Genomic DNA, 16,508 nt, shown 5'->3' on the forward strand with positions numbered 1-16,508 from the left:
TTCTCAGCAAACTATCACAAGAACAGAAAACCAAACACTGAATGTTCTCACTTATAGGTGGGAACTGAACAATGAGAACACTTGGACACAAGAAGGGGAACATCACACACTGGGGCCTGTTGTGGGATGGGGTAGGGGAGGGATAGGATTAGGAGATATACCTAATGTAAATGATGAGTTAATGGGTGCAGCACACCAACATAGCACATGTATACATATGTAACAAACCTGCACATTGTGCACATGTACCCTAGAACATAAAGTATAATAATAAAAAAAGAACAACAAAATAGCAAAGCAGTCTTAAAAAAAAAAAAAAGGAAATGATAAATATGTGGTACAGTTGCACAAAACTGGTTGCCATAGCAATAGTTGGTATAAAAGGTAGGCTGAATGGATGTGAAAAAGATTATTCTAGTTTGTCCCATCCTGGCTAGCATTTCAGGGAGTCTGTGTTGCTTGACTGGGTGGGGGCAACCAGATCATCATCTCTGAAAGGTCTGAACTCTAACTGTCGCTCTTTCAGTGAGTCTTAGTTTTTACAATTACCCCATTTATACTTATCACCAGACATGGAGCACCAAGAGATAACTCAGTGAATCCTATGTGTTCCATGCATCAGACTTCCTGTCTTCATTGGGTAGCAGCAACTCTATTTCATATGGGTAATCAAGGTCAGTTATCACCACCAAGATAGTAAGTGTTTTCATTGATGGGCCACTGACACAAGTTATCTAAAATGACCATGTGGTAGTTATAGTTTCCAGTTCAGTGGAGACTTCATGTGTGCCCTCACAGTAGTCCCCTTCATACCAAACAAGTGCTTCTAATCCTGAAAAGCCTAAGAATGCACAGATAGGAAGCCCAAATTCTGCAAAGGGGTCAATGGGAGTATTGGTGACAGCCATTCCTATATCCACCCTTTGGTTCCTGGACCTGTATATTCTGGCTATTGGAAACACACCACTATAAATCAGCTATACTTTTTTTTATTATTATTTTTGAGATGGAGTCTCGCTCTGTCACTTAGGCTGGAGTGATCTTGCGCTGGAGTGGCGCAATCTCGGCTCACTGCAGCCTCCGCCTCCTGGGTTCCAGCAATTCTCCTGCCTCAGCCTCCTGGGTAGCTGGGACTACAAGCACACACCACCACACCCAGCTAATTTTTGTATTTTTAGTAGAGACGAGGTTTCGCCAATGTTGGCCAGGCTGGTCTCGAACTCCTGACCTCAGATGATCTGCCTGCCTTGGCCTCCCAAAGTGCTAGAATTACAGGCATGAGCCACTGTGCCCAGCCATCAGCTATACATTTAATGCACCTATCTTATTCTTGAGAACAATACTCTATCCCTTTGAAGTATTAGTCCTGAGTTGGTTCCTTAGCTAAGTCTTTATTAGATTATTTCATTGTTCCATTAGGATGGCCAATTTCATGTTTATGCCCCATTATTACACCTACTTTATCATAAAATGGGCCCTTTGATATAAAAAAAATAGGTAGAAATCAGTGCCAGTAAATCAGGTATTCTGCAAGTTCTTGTATGGTGGGTGGTGTTGGCAAAGGCACCTATAACAGTGAAGAAAAATGCATACCCATAATAGGTAGCAATTCTGATAAGTACAATTTGCTATCCCCTCCAGGATTGAAAGAGTCCAATATAATCAGCTTCCCACTGAATGGCTGACTGGCCTTCTTAAGAGATGGTGCCATAATGAAGACTTAGCATTTATCTTTGCTGCTAATAGACTGGACAGTGTGGCAGTAGCCCAGGAGACAGAGAGTTCATGCTATTGGATCATTCACAGCCTTTATCCCTGCCACCATGGTCATGCAATTATCATGGGCCCTTTGTGTAAACACAGATATTGCTGAGAAGAGAGGCTGAATGATTTCTACTAGACAAGTCCTCTCTACTTGATTGTTTAGTGCTTTCTCTGCAGTATAGGCTCTCTGATAGGCATTGATATAGCACACAAATTTCTGTACACTTTGAGCCTACTCCAGTGGTCTACCCATACCTTTATTCCTTGGACATTTTTATATCCCATTTTCCAGTCTTTCTCCTCTAGGCCCTTCTGACTAACCAACAAGCCAACTGCCATCATTCAAAGGTCCATGTACATCTATACATCAGGCCTTTTCTTCCTTTATAGAAAGTAATTGATCAGGTACACTGCTTACAGATCTGCAGTTGGGAGAATTTCCCTTCAGGAATACCCTTAAGGAGGGTGGTTGTATAGCAGCAGTCCATTTGGAGTTAGCACCAACATAGCACCAACAGATTGAGCTGACCTTTCTGTAATTAAGATTCCATGTGCTATTTTGCAACATCATGCATTTAATCATTTGGAAAATAGTGCTTCATTGAATTATGCATATCTTCCAAGTGCTGACACATTTCATGTTGAAATACCCCAAAAATCACATGTATTATTGTCACCACTGATCTCATCAGAAAATTTCTGAAGAATCAAGAAGCTGCCAAATTCACAGAGGTAGATATGAGTTTTAAAAAATTATACATTTTGTTTGAAAGCTCAAATGTTATCACTGGCAACAAACGCTGTGCGTTGTTTTCCTTGAAGTGACGGGCTCACTTATTTTTGAGAGAAGTTCTGACACATACCTAAGTCTGAATAACTATAGTTTATATGTCTGTCATTCTTTCAAGTAAAGATAATTTTCCAGGTAAAATAGTGGCTTGTTTAACTCACAATTCAAGCACAAAAATCATTTTCATTGAGATAACCTTAGAACTTTGGTATGCAACAGGAATACATTATGCATTTTGTCACAGAATTTTAAAAAATACATAATCAAGGGTTGAGATTTAATAAAATTAATCGTGCTATTCTATCAAGAATATTATTAAATGAAAATGGAAAACTGTCTTGCTTTTCTCGGATATAAAAGTAAAGAATGCAATGTCTGTTAGTACACTTGTGGTACTGCTGCCTTCATTTCTGTTAAAGCACCAGCGATTTTACCCACCATTGCCTTTGTTTCATAGTGCAAATGTCAACTCAGTGAGAAAGCCAAGTAATGTCTAGTAGTATTGTAAAAATAGTTTTGATCTTGTATATACTTGAAAGCATCTTTCCTGAAATTCCCTGGGGTCCACAGACCACATTTTGTGAACCATGGTCAAGAGAAAACTCTGAGTCCTATGTGGTATCTATCCACTTTTCACACAACTTGCCCCTCTGAGAAGAGTCTGTGCTGTTTTCACCAATCTTGGCTTTGACACCTCTCTCATTGGCCTTTTCTGCTTGCTGATAATCATGACCATCATATTGCATTCTCAGTTCTAGTTCAGTTTCCCGTGTCTAACCATTCATTCTTGTCATCAAAGAAAGACTCTTTGCCTCTCTTTGTATCTACTTGATCAAATCTCACACGAATCTTTTAATGATTCTATTTTAATTCTTGATCTTCTCTTGTTACCAAACAGGCCCTTCAGGATAGAACTTAATTTCATTCACTATTTTTTTATTCATACATTATTTGTTTATCCAAAAAAAAAAAAATTTTCTGCAAATCTACTATGTCATTTCCCAGAGAGATGGCATTTGCTTTTGGCCTTAAAGGGTGACATTATTTGGACAGGTAAAATGAGTTTAAGTTTTTCAAAATATAATAAATAATACCAGATTATGGAGGTAAAATGACAATATATGGGACAACATATGACAATAATAGGGAGATTGCTTAGGGAAGCTCAAGGAGAACGCATACAGTGAGTAATTAAAGACAAAGCCAGAAAGAAATTGCAGCGTCATCTCATAAAATATGTTGAATACTTGATGTTTATTTGGTAAGCAATAGGGAGCTACTGGAGATATTTGAGCAGAAGCAGAAGTAATGGTGTAAAACGGGCTCAATATCAGAGTTTGCTTAAGATTTATACAGAGGAAAAATTTGGTGGGAAAAAATAAACTTGAAGCAAGAAAATCAGGTTGGAGGCCTGAACTAGGTGGGTAGGCACAGAAATGGGGATGGATGGAGTTAGATTTTGAGTACAAGTAAGATCAGTAGGCAGTGGTGAAGGAGAAGCTCTTGTCAAAAATAATTACAGTTTCAAGCATGAGTTGCTAGGAGAATGGTGAACTATTAATAGAAATCAGATAATCAGAAAAAGAAACAGTTTGTGTGAGGCAAGATGATGAGTTCAGTTCTCTACCTCTTAGGCATATAAGTGGTTATACTCAACAGGGGCCTATTTATAAATTTTATACCATTTACAAGAACTGCAACCTAACAGATATTAGAAGATTGTGGTTATAGTTACACTGGCTTTATATGTCTCTTTGCAATATAAATATATTAAAGTGCAGTTGTTATTTTAATTTCCTGTAGAGTTTTTCTCTGGACAAATGTAGCAGGGATATATAGCTCTTCTGTGGTTCATATATCACAAAGATTGCTCTTATAAAGTGATATATGCTTATTGAGTGAGTGTATATGTCAGTTATCATGCTAAATTTTACACATTTTACATCAACTAATCCTTACGTCAGTTCTTTGGTATTAGTACGTGGATTTTATAAGAGAAATCAAGATGCAAAGAGGTTAAGTAACTTCCCCAGGGTCAAATGGGAAGCAATGTAATGACATTTGAAACCAGATTCTGAATGGCCCTTCTTTTTTGACTCCATACTGAGAAAGTATCTATTTGCCTCCTTCCCTTTTCCTTTTCTTAGAATGAAAGGACATAGTGCCTGTTAGCACAGACTATTGGTCTTTACTCCATGAGTGTATTCAGGGATGCATTTAGTGCCTGCTTAGGAGATGTGTCTTAGGAAGGGCTTGTGATCAGTGGCTCTTCTTGGGGCAACTACTTTCATGAGAGATGTATTAAGTAATAAAATTATTTAACTAAAAAGTCACGCCTTAAAAAGAACGAATAAAACAGTTTTGAATTATAACTATACTAAAGTCATTAAAAAAATAAAAAGCTACATAAGGTCCTTTGAAACCACTTAAATTTAGACAAACAGCAGAGAGTGCCCTTAATAGCAAGTCTGAAGATCAAAGGGTGGAACTCTTCCTAAAGGAAACACAGAGGATGTCCTGAGTGGGTTCCTTAGCTAAGTCTTTATGAGATTATTTCACTGTTCCAGAGGATTATTTCATCCTCCAGAGGAAAGATACATCTGTGCTACAGGCTTTACATTGCACTGCCTGGCACTTAGTGAATTCTTATTAAATATAAGTTCCTGCCTTTCTCCCCTTTTGTATTTTACAAAATGTTTTTCCACATCACATTGTATTTACTCTATATAATAAAAAGAAAACCCTGACAAATAAACTCTTATCATTCCCATTACAGAGGTACATAAGCCTTTACTTGTTAAAGCTGAGAATGACTGGATAATTCTGCAGCACAATCTCTCCAACCTGAGTGTTGTGGTTTTGCATTCTGCCTATAGGACTTTATCATCTGTTCTCTGACTCAACCGTCAACCAGAAAATGTTTAAATTTACCAATAACCTGGAAGCTCCCCCCAGCACCCCCGCCCCCCACCCTGCAACCCTCCAAGTTGTCCTTCCCTTCTGAACCGAACCAATGTACATTTTAAATGTATTTGATTGATGTATTTAAATGTATTTGATTGATGTCTCCCCAAATTGTATAAAACCAAACTGTGCCCTAACAACTTTGGGCACATGATCTCAGGATCTTCTGAGGGTTGTGTCATAAGCCATGGTCACTCATATTTGGCCCAGAATAAATCTCTTTAAAATATTGTACAGAGTTTGACTCCTTTTCTCAACAGTCTCTATCACTTGCCATCAAATGTTCTAACAAATACACTTTTTTAAAAGTAAGTTTTAGGCTTCTCAGGCCTGCCACTTTCTCTTCAACTGCCCATAAGAAATCTCAGAAAGACAAAGAGGAGGAGGAGGAGAGTTCTTTCTTCCCTAGCAGAGAAGCAGACACTGTTTAGCAGCATAAAGTTATTTCTGATAAAGGGATGGATCGAGGACGTTCATAAAAGTACCGGTCTTAATATTCTGCTCAGTTTACAGACAGTTGTAAAAATGTATAACCTTGTTCTCCATTCTGTTATTAAAAACTCTCTTTGAAAGATATTTACACAAAGGGGCCTTTTCAGAGGGGCTATGTCCTCTGAAGTTTCTCTATATCCTCTGGCAGTCTGCAATTCTAATTGGTTATCTTAGTAACTTGTTTCCCTAGTAATTGTATTCAAACTGACATCTCTACTATTTAAAAGGCATGTTTGCCAGATTTCTTTGTTGAGCCAGAAGAGAAGTTTAAAATGGCCTTTCCCTCTGCTTTATGGTCAAAGAAGAGGACATTCATGATCCTCTTGGTTTCCTTTTTCAAACAGATAGGTGAGAGTTTTTGTCTCATTAACTAGAATCAGTTGGAGTTGTAACTACTTCCCATTCTTATTGCTTCCCATTCTACTGCTCTCATACAATTTATTTTCATTAACTGATCCCTAATACTGGGAAATGCATTTAAATTCCATGAGTCCTTATTTCCTATTCTTTCCCACACCATATTTAAAAGATGAATGTTTTCATTTCTGTAACGTAGGCTTGCTGTGTATGAGGATTCTCAGGGGCTGGGCATGAGTGCTACTTGAAGAAAAACTAATTTGATTTTTGTGGTCTCTTGGGAAATTAGATAACTCTCTGCAAAATTTCATTTTGTCAAGAAAGCAAACTCATTTTTGGGTGCATGTCCAAATAATATTTATTTTATCTGATGTGTTTGAGTGGTGTCTTCTGGGTTTTAGAGGTTTTCCTGGTTCTAGGGGATTTTGTATGATATGTAGTCCAGGCCTGGGTAACACCAGGGTTTCTCATGCTAATGCGGGCTCACAGTGATTGAAACCGTAAGAGCAGATTGGAGCAGGGAACAGGGAGGACTAAAGCAGCTGTGGGCTGTGTAGACATTTCTCTCTCTTCACATAGCCTCCAACTTTCTCCGTTTGGTCTTTCTGCATGAGTTAGTTTGGGTGTTCTCACATCATCAGGCCTTAGGGTATTTGGATTTCTCATATGGCAGTTCAGGGTTACAAAACAGAGTGTTCCAGCCAAAAAGACAGAAGCTGCATAACGTTTAATGACTCAGCTTCAGAAGTCATATAGTGTCACTTCCACTGCATCCTACTGGTTACAAGCAAGTCATAAGCCTGCCCAGATCTGAGATACTGATGAGGCAAAGTTTCAGGAGTATCAGAGAATGCTATATATTTTTTATTTTTGACTGTTATAGATATTAAAAATAACTGAAGAGGAGAAAGTAGACAACTAAGTAAATATAATGGACTATTTTCCCTTCTTCATTTCTGAGGTTCCAGGTTTTGTATGGTACCATTGTACTCTCATGTGAAGAACTTCTTTTAGTATTCCTTTTAGAGCAGGTGCTCTGGCAAAAAATGATATAAAATTTGCTTCATCTGAGAATATCTCTGTTTTATTGTCATCCCCAAGGTATATTTTCACTTCATTTAGAATTCTGAGTTGACAGTTCTCTTCTTTTACCCCTTTGAAAAATGTCATTCTACTTCCTTCGAGCTTCCATGATTTCTGATGAGAAATATGCAATCATTAAACTTACTGATCCTCCACTTGGATGTATCTTTTTTCCTCTGGCTACTTTCAGCAGCATGATTATGATGTCTCTAGTCATGACTTTTTATTTTATTTTTATGTTTTATTTTCTTTAGTTCCATCTTGTTTGAGGTTTTCTTAGCTTCCTTTATCCGCACCTTTATGCCTTTCACCAAATCTGGGAAGTTTTCAACTTTCATTGAAATATTTGTTTTCTGTGTCATACCCTCCCTTCTCTCCTATTATAATGATATAAATAGTATAACTTTGATATTCTTTCACAGGCCCTTGAAGTATTGTTTATTTTTTAAAAAAACCTTTTCCTCTACCTTGTTCAGAGAGGGTAATTTCAATTCACCTATCTTCAGATTCACTGAGTTTTTCCTCTGTCATCTCCATTCTGTTATGGAAGCCATCTAGTAAATTTAAAATTTTATTTTGTTTTTCATATCTAAAATTTCCATTTAATGTGTTTTCGATGTGGTTTTATTTTTATATCTTCTATTCCTCTTTGAAGACCTTATATCTTTCCACTGGTTTAAAGGGAGGGAGTTTATGAATTTGATAAAGAAAATGTGGTACACAATGGGATACTATGCAGACATAAAAAAGAATTAAATCATGTTCTTTGTAGCAACATGGATACAGATAGAGGCCATTATCCTAAGCAAATTAATGCAGGAACAGAAAATCAATTACTGCATATTCTCATTTATAAGTAGAAGCTTAACAGTGGTACTCATGGACATAAAGATGGCAACATAGACCTTAGGGACTATTAGAGGGGCAAGAGATGGAGGGGGATAAGGGTTGAAAAACTATTGGGTACTATGCTTAGGACTTGGGTGACATGACCAATTGTATCCCAAACCTCAATATCACACATTATATTTAGGTAACAAGCCTGCATATGTACCCTCTGAATCTAAAATAAAAGTTGACATTATTTTTTTTCAAAAAGTTTTTGTCCTCATCTCTTGAAGTGTCGTTATAAAAGCTGTCTGAGAATTCTAACATCTATATAATCTTGGAGTTAACAACTATTAATTGTCTTCTCTCTTGTGAAATGATGAGATTTGCCTGATTCTTCATGTGCTAAGTAATTTTGGATTATATATTGAACATCTTGACTACTAAGTTATGTGACTCTGAATCCTGTTTAAATCATACGCAATAGATTGTTTTTTATTTTTGTGGTTAATCAACCCTTTAAATCCTATGAAATAGATTTTCAAAAAAATATTTGTAGTTAACCAACCCAGTTAGGTTTAGACTACAAGTTCCTACTATCCTTCCGTGGGCTACAGTTCTAATTCAGTTCCATTTTCATATCTTTACAGTGCTATTTGGATTTGTTCCAGGTCTGGGCCACCCCATAGCCAGTCTTGGACTTGTGTAGTGGCTTACCCTGTAATTCAGTTATCAAACCCTTTAGTATGCTATTCAGGGTCAGATTTATGCATGTGCACCTTGAGGATTAGCCCAGAAGTTTGTACAATTTTATGGATTATTTTCTTGAGCTCTGTTCTTTTCACAATCACCTTGATACTTTCAAGCTCCTAGAATACCCCCTTCCTGGTTCACTGGCTAGAAATCCAGTGCTTTTGATTCCTTGCCCTGCTGTGCACAGCGTTTCCATCTGGGGCTAAGCAGTGAGGAAATATATGGAGAAAAATAGAGATATAGAGAAATCCAAATACATAATCTTATATTCTTGAGACTATAGTTCCTTTGATCATAATAAATAATTCTCTTGGAGTTTTAGACACAAGCTTGGCTGCTTCTCTTGTTACAAGATTGCCATGGGACTGGTACAAGAGAGAATGAAAAATGGAGGCAAAAAAACCAGAAAATTTTCTCTACTCTCTCTGACCCATAAGGACCCTCTTTTCCACTCTGTGGACCAAAATAGAGGACTCCTCTTGGAGTACTTTCTTTCTGCACCCATTGTGCAGTTCCAGATTTCAGACTGCCTTTGAGTCCAGGACAGGAAATACTGGAGGAGGGATAACAGAAAGCTTACCACCAGTTCGGCAGTATTTCAAGTTCTGGTTTCCTTCCCCAGTCTGTCTGACTATACACTTTCCAGAGTCCTTAGATAACTACTCTGTGCATTCTATCCAGAGTTTTTAGTTGCATTCAGTGGGAGAGAGAGGATGAAGTACTCTTACTTCACTGTGACACTCTGTTTAATAGCTAATATCTGCTTTTTCTTCTCTTGGGCTTCCTTTTCCTTTCTGTTATTATTTGAGTTAGATTTTTTTATTTGCCCTATCATCAAAGCTTGTGGAACCAAATGGAATGATTCTATGATTTGTTGTGTTGGTACTATGTTAACACTACACTGCCGTATTGCTGCCAACAAAGCTTTTTATTTTGAATTGCATTCATAAGGGTTATTTGACATAGTTTTCTCTAGTGAAATAGCAAACAACAATGAAAATAAGAACTTACCTCTTAATCTGCAAAACCAAACCAAGTAAAAATCTCAAAAGATTCTTGGATCTGTAAACTCTCAGTGTTCCTGGGTCTTATTTGGAAACTTATAATAATGAGACTGCCTAGATTAAAAAGAAAATTATATTGGATTTTTATGGTTTGAATTTGTGTCCCCACCCAAATCTCATGTCGAATTGTAATCCTCAATGTTGGAGGAGGGTCTTGGTGAGAGGTGATGGGATCATGGGGGTGGATTTCCCCTTTGCTGTTTTCACGATAGTCAGTGAGTTCTCATGAGATCTGGTTGTTTAAAAGTGTGTAGTCCCTCGCCCTGCTCTCTCATTCTCTTTTTCCAGCTGCATAAGACATGCCTGCTTCCTGTTTGCCTTCTGCCATGATTATAAGTTTCCTAAGGCCTCCCCAGCCATGCTTCCTATACTGCCCATGGAACCATGGGTCAATTAAACCTCTTTTCATTATAAATTACCCAGTCTCAAGTAGTTCTTTATAGCAATGCAAAAGCGGACAAATATATGAATTTTTCTGGATTCTGGAGATTCAGTGCTATGGATTTCACATGAGTTTGGCTATTTTGACTAAAATGTGGCTGTTTGTCTTTCCATCTCTGCTTTGTTTCATATTTCAACCTCTGGCTCTCACTCACTATTTATGGCTCTTTGCCTTTTGAAATCACCCTTCTTGGTCCTGCTGTTATCCTACATTCTTCCACTCAGTTGGTACTAGGGTGATGGTGGAATCATAGGCCTCTAATGAACCTCAAAAGCTACCTAGTCCAATCTCCTATCTGATGCAATGACTAACTACTCTTGGAAAAGAAGTTTCTATTATTTAATTGACCTTCTCCTTAAATTTCAACTCATTTTTTTAAAAAATGTGAACTTTAGGTCAGATATGGTGGCTTACGCCTGTAATCCTAGCAGTTTGGGAGTCCAAGGCGGGCAGATTGCCTGAGCTGAGGAGTTCGAGACCAGCCTGAACAACACGGTGAAATCCCATCTCTACTAAAATACAAAAAAATAGCTGGGCGTGGCGGCATGTGCCTGTAGTCCCAGATACTTGGTAGGCTGAAGCTGGAGAATTGCTTGAACCCGGGAGGCAGAGGTTGCAGTGAGCCGAGATTGTGCACTCCAGCCTGGGCGACAGAGCAAGACTCTGTCACCAAATAAACTAACAAAAAAATATGAACTCTAACCAGTTTATACAGAATAAGTACACATCACTTATTTTTAATAATCATAAATGTTTTTGCTAAAACTACTATTTTGAGTTTACCCAAAAAACTCAATAATATAATAATAATTATTTTCAATGAATTGCTGGTTTAAGTGAAACATTATAACTATACACACAGGAAAAGGACAGGCACAGGTCTATACTCTCAATAAGTGCTGAAGGAAAGGGAAGCCTCGGGAATGTTTAGCCAGAAACCTCTGCTGGGGGATGTAGTATTTAAGCTTTCCCTTGAAGAGAGTGGCTCAGCTGGAGAGATGGAATGGAGGGGGTTAGGAGAGGGCCTTTCAGGCAGAAATGGAACAACCAGATCTAGACTCATAAGGGAAGTAAGAAAAGCATGAATAAGAAATAAGAAAAGCATGAATAACAGAAAGTGAAGGAATGAGAATGAGTGGCACTGATGTATGTCCTACTCTGAAAGTTAAAAAATCATGGATTTCCAATAGCCAATCTCTACCTTTCTGGAAGACTGAGAAACACATTTGGAAGGAATACAAAGCATATGGGCATGAGGTTTAGGAATGAGAAAGCATCACATTTTAGGATCGGTGATGGTTAAATGTTCATCCTTGGCATAGGATCAACCTGGATTTAAAGTTTAGGTCTTCTTCCTGCTGGCTGTGTGATCTCTCTCTGGAAAGGTTGTGTGTTTCCTCGCTAGGAAAGTTATGCCTACCTCATTAAATAACATGTTTGTAAAATACTCAGAGTAATGGCTGGCACAAAGTAAACACTCAATAAATGGTAGCTCTTACTATTATTTTTATGGAAGCTCTGAAGTGGTTGAAGATGGGTTTACCCCCCTCATTTCCACAGCAATTCATTAAGTAAATGTTTTCCAACTTGGGAATTTTTGTCTTCGTTATTATTATTTTTGTTATCATTATCTTTTGACACAGGGTCTTGCTCTGTCACCCAGGGTGGAGTGCAGTGGCGCAACCACAGTTCACTGCAACCTTGACCTCCCAGGCTCAAGTGATCCTCCTGCCTTAGCCTCCTGAGTAGCTGAGACTACAGGCACTTGCCATCACACCTGGCTAATTTTCACGTTTTTTGTGGAGACAGGGTTTCGGGTTTCTCCATGTTGCTCAGGGTAGTCTCAAACTCCTGGGCTCAAGTGATCCTACTGCCTCAGCCTCCCAAAGTGCTGTGATTACAGGCTTACAGGAGTGAGCCACCGTGCCTGGCTTCTTTGTTATTATTAATTAGCATTCATATAACTTAATGTTCCAAATATTCTGACAAAAATTTGTTTGCAACTTTAATACCACTCCTGACAGAAGGTAGGTGCTACAACAAAAGAGGAGTAAGGAGAACATAATTAAAAGAGCATATTAAGATAAGTAATGTATGACCCAAATTATGGATCTGAACACTGCACCAACCAAGACTGTGTGCTGACCATCTGTCCATTCTTCTAACCCAACTGGTTACCACTAAATCCCCTCACCTGTTCTGCATGAACTGTCCCCTCAGCAGAAGTGCCTGGAATTACTTTGTTTCTACATAAAAATTTTATAGTGTTCAACTGGTATCCTGAAATCTTTGCAAGGAGTTACATGCTGTTTGAAAGATTCATAAGGAAATTGACTACTTGAATTTAGAAGTGCATTTTCCCATTAAAAACTTGATTTAAACAATTTACTTCTGAGGTGAGTCCATCAACTGAATGCATAATGCAGCTGAAAAATTAAATATTTTAAAATAGAAAGGCAGTTTAAAAAAAAGGATATAATATTGGCTATTAAGCAGAATAAGCAGAATAGGAAAATAGTGTTTGTCAATGAAACAGTAGCCCCAGGTTCAGTCCTCTGCTCGGCTACTCTCTGGTTGTGTGAATCTGACCAGATCATTTTACCTCTCCATCCCACAATTTCTTCATCTGTAAAGAAAAGCGTAGGAAGACTTTTAAAAAGTCTTTCCTATTCCTATACCCACTAAAAGGAACTGAAAGAAGCTAATTATAGAAGGAAATTGTATACAGTGAAACTAAGAAAGGCTCTAACCTCATGCTACTAACTCATCAACATCATCCACAAAGATGATCATCCACAAAGAACATCACGTGAAGTCACCTAAAAGAGAAGCAGTGTTCTGATGCAGGACTCTCTCACTTCTGGACACAATACAAGCTAGAGATGAGACTGAAGCACTTCTAATCTATCCAGTTTAGAGGAATGAAAGCTTCAAAGAAAGGGTGGGCATCAGGAAAGACAGCAAATATTCTACTTAGAAACATTCCCCTGCTTAAATATCTCCAAGAGGCAACGTCTCCAGAAGTCCTATTTAGGTTGGATTTGAGGATAGATATTGGTCAGAAGGGGCGGCCTGAAAGCTGATTTTGCAAAGTACTTTACATCAGACTGAGCAAATGTCAAAGGTCAATATCAAAGAACTGGGGAGAGGGCATTAATAAAATTATGGAGCCAACAGTCCCCAGGTACACCCTGTCTCTGCCATAGATAGGCATAATTGGACAGGAGGAGGAAGCCTTCAACAAAGGAGAAAGTGTTTTCTTTTTAGAAACCACTTGGAGGGCAGTCATTGAGAAAACTCTGAAAGGCTACTGAAGCCCTAAGCTCAAATGAGCTGACAGCTGTGTAGCTCTTTGTGTCTCAGTGTTCCTAGTGTGACGAGATGAGGGGAACTTGAGGCTACAGAAATCCAGCAGCTAACCCATCTCATAGTGGGGAGAAGTGAGACCTACCAGAGGGAATAGAAATGTGTCATGCCCAACTGTTGAGGGAGCCCACATTGGCTACAAACACAGGCCTTTCTTTACCATAAGAGCAGGGCAGAATTCCCAGTAGACTAGAGAAAAATGAAGAATCAGGAAAGAGGTCAAGCCAGGCAATCAGCAAATGACTTCCTGTGAAATCGATTTGGGTCATCAAACAGCAGAGAACTGTAAACAAAAAGCTGAACTTGAACTTTAAATGATCTCTAAATCTCATTCCAACTCTAATATCTCAAGGATCGGCGCATAAGAAATCTTTATCACAAATTTGGTACTTATAGAAACACAGACTTAAGTGGAAAAGAATGAAGGTGGTAGGCGAGGATTTCATGGTGATTCTGAGGGGGGCTTTGAGTACTTGCAAATACTTTGGATTCAAGGGTTTTGCTATCATTGATTATAGCTGCAATCTGAGGGCTCTCCTAGCAGGGTACAGAGTTGACCAAGGAAGAGCACAACTTACTCTCTGTGGCAACAAAAACATCGTTGAAGGCTGCAGGCCCACCTGGAGGGTATCTTGAACACTGATCAGAAAACCAACACCTCTGACAAGAAGTTACAGCTGATCAAGAACTATTGGGAGTGAGCTTCACATCACAGAAAAAACAGAAAACAAACCAAAAAACAACAGAAAATTTATCAGGAGAAAGTCAAGTCTGAACTAAGATCCATATTCATTACTGTCCTGCGATTTTTGGATAACTATTTACTATCCAATGCAACTAATCTAGAGAGTACGACCTTTTATCAAAAATGAAGGAAGATTATTTCCAGTACATTTGTTGCATGTGGTGATGGTTGAAACAAATGATAGATAATTCCCAAGGAGCTTCCTAAGAGGCATTTTATATAGTAAAGAGATGTAATCCATATACCCAACCTACCTGGGGCTGGCTCTTAATTTTTCTGTACTTTTCTATGAGATCATTAATAACCCAGAGCTTGCCTGCGTACTGACTAAAACCACTTTTGATGAGGCCGTAGAAGAACTTGATACACTGAGTGAAGATTCAAAGACAGCACCCTTATCATGCAGTTGCTTATAGAGACAACCTAACATTACGGCCATCAGACAGTGCAAGAGAAGAATGTGATGTGGCAGAAGAGACAGAAAAGTAAATGCATACAAGGTGTAATCTTTCTTCCCTTCAAGAAACTTTCGTACACATCTCCATTGCCTTTTCCACTTGGATTTCCTGTGGCAAAGAAACCCATTCATGATGGCTGGGCGTGGTGTCTCACGCCTGTAATCGCAGCACTTTGGGAGGCCGAGGCAGGCGGATCACAAGGTCAGAAGATAGAGACCAGTCTGGCCAACATGGTGAAACCCCGTCTCCTCTAAAACTACAAAAATTAGCTGGGTGCGGTGGCAGGCACCTGTAATCCCAGCTGCTCGGTAGGCTGAGGCAGGAGAATGGCTCAAACCTGGGCAGCAGAGGTTGCAGTGAGCTGAGATCACGCCTCCAGCCTGGGCGACAGAGTGAGACTCCGTCTCAAAAAAAAAAAAAAAAAAAGAAAGAAAGAAAGAAAGAAAGAAATTCATGCGTGTGGGATCAACTATTTATAGTTTTTCACAACGCAGCTTTGAGAAAACTCCATTCCTTTCGTTTGTCCTGGCCCTCCTGGTGTACAATTACTACTATAGAAAAGTATTAATGGCTTTATTTCATATAAAATATTAGTAACTTCCACTTATATAGTAGACCAAAAATGTACTTGATATTTAAGTAATCTGAACAAATTCTGTAAGCAATTATGTTTTGTACTACTGTAAATATCTGAAAATATAGTTAATTACAATTCGAGAGTATTCTATGTAACTTTTTGATTTCTTTATTCCCTCCCTTACTCTTCTTCAAGGATTTCCTTTCAGTATGGAATGTCTCTGGCCTGCAGGGGAATTGAAATGTCTCCTATATAACAGTTTACGGAGGTCATATGTATCCATAACAACAAGGTTTTCATTTGCTGCTGTTTAAGTTGACAACTTTCCTTCCCAATAAAAATTCATGTATACCTCTTGTCTTTTACTTCCGGTATTCATCTTACTATGTAATAGAAGTATCATGTTGCTGCGAGGATACATGCATTGCTTTAGGTAAATTAAAATGCATATCAGTACTTAATACCCTAGAAAGCAGAAATACATTACACAAGTCCAATTCTGAAACTTTAGTATTTTTCTGTGTAGATTTGTGCACATGTGAGAGGGTATCCGTTTCATCTAGTGATTGCTATTCAGAGTTGGACCAGCGTTTTGTGTTGCTAATGCACTGTGGTCCCAAAAAAGCCTTGCAAAAATGTTATGCCCTGTGTAACAGCAGAGTAGCATAAAACACACTTACACTTTATAAGCCATTTACTGTTGCTTTGTAACAACTGCCTACTCATATTTTAAGGAATAGGTGAGTTCACTACTTTCTGAAGTGTATCATAGTTCTCTTGTATCATATGCAAAGTGTAGTAATGATACCCATAGTTCTGCATTGT

At 38.4% G+C, this 16,508-nt stretch overlaps 1 pseudogene; it reads left to right on the forward strand.

Annotated features, from left to right (window-relative positions):
• Positions 1-6,302: 6,302 nt before the first annotated feature.
• Positions 6,303-15,137, forward strand: LOC105502743 (annotated as a pseudogene).
• Positions 15,138-16,508: the final 1,371 nt, after the last annotated feature.

The sequence above is a fragment of the Colobus angolensis genome, unplaced genomic scaffold (assembly GCF_000951035.1).
Source record: "Colobus angolensis palliatus isolate OR3802 unplaced genomic scaffold, Cang.pa_1.0 Scaffold80, whole genome shotgun sequence".
NCBI lineage: Eukaryota > Metazoa > Chordata > Mammalia > Primates > Cercopithecidae > Colobus > Colobus angolensis.